The sequence below is a fragment of the Tigriopus californicus genome, chromosome 2, assembly GCF_007210705.1.
Source record: "Tigriopus californicus strain San Diego chromosome 2, Tcal_SD_v2.1, whole genome shotgun sequence".
Taxonomy (NCBI): domain Eukaryota; kingdom Metazoa; phylum Arthropoda; class Copepoda; order Harpacticoida; family Harpacticidae; genus Tigriopus; species Tigriopus californicus.
This window is the reverse complement of record NC_081441.1, coordinates 5,437,779-5,438,453: the sequence shown is the minus strand read 5'-3', so window position 1 is coordinate 5,438,453 and position 675 is coordinate 5,437,779.

The window sequence follows — 675 nt, the reverse complement described above, 5'->3', positions numbered from 1 at the left end:
CGTGACATTTTGGATGAGTTTTAGAAGCTCCCATTTCTGTCATATTTTCGCATAAAAGCCTTGAAAATTGAGATTTTTTAGAAAATATCATTTCGCCATTGCAAAGCTTACTTACACTTTTACCCTTTTAGCCTTGTCTTTTTTGCATGCTTTTATTGTTATATTTGAGTCTAACAAAGGACTCTTTCGCCAGACTCCATTCCGAACTCGACCAGTCTGACAAATTGTTCGGAAATCAAAGGCTTCGCACTAGTTGTTATTGTGACGTAACAATTCTTGAATTCGATGAATTATAAAAATCGGAATTTCTTCAAATAATTCAAATGGTCTGAAATTTTGCAAAAGACGATTCATACACCCATGTAGAATTTTTATAAGCCTTTCCAAGAGGATATGTAAGTATGGGGTCGAGGGTTGAAGTGATATTTAGATAAGAAAACAATTAGACAATTCAAAGTAACTCGTCTTTCTAGCACCCCCAAAGGCAGCAATGAACACCTTCAACAGGTGAGCTGTGTCACAAAACCCAACCAAATGAACATGTTTGGTATTAATCGGTGAACGCGCAATCAAATTGGCTCAATAGCAAAATGATATTGCTTAGACAAGCAAGTAAAATGGAATAAATGTCAAAATTCAATGCATGCACAGTGCGGTTTGGCTAGGCATGTTGTC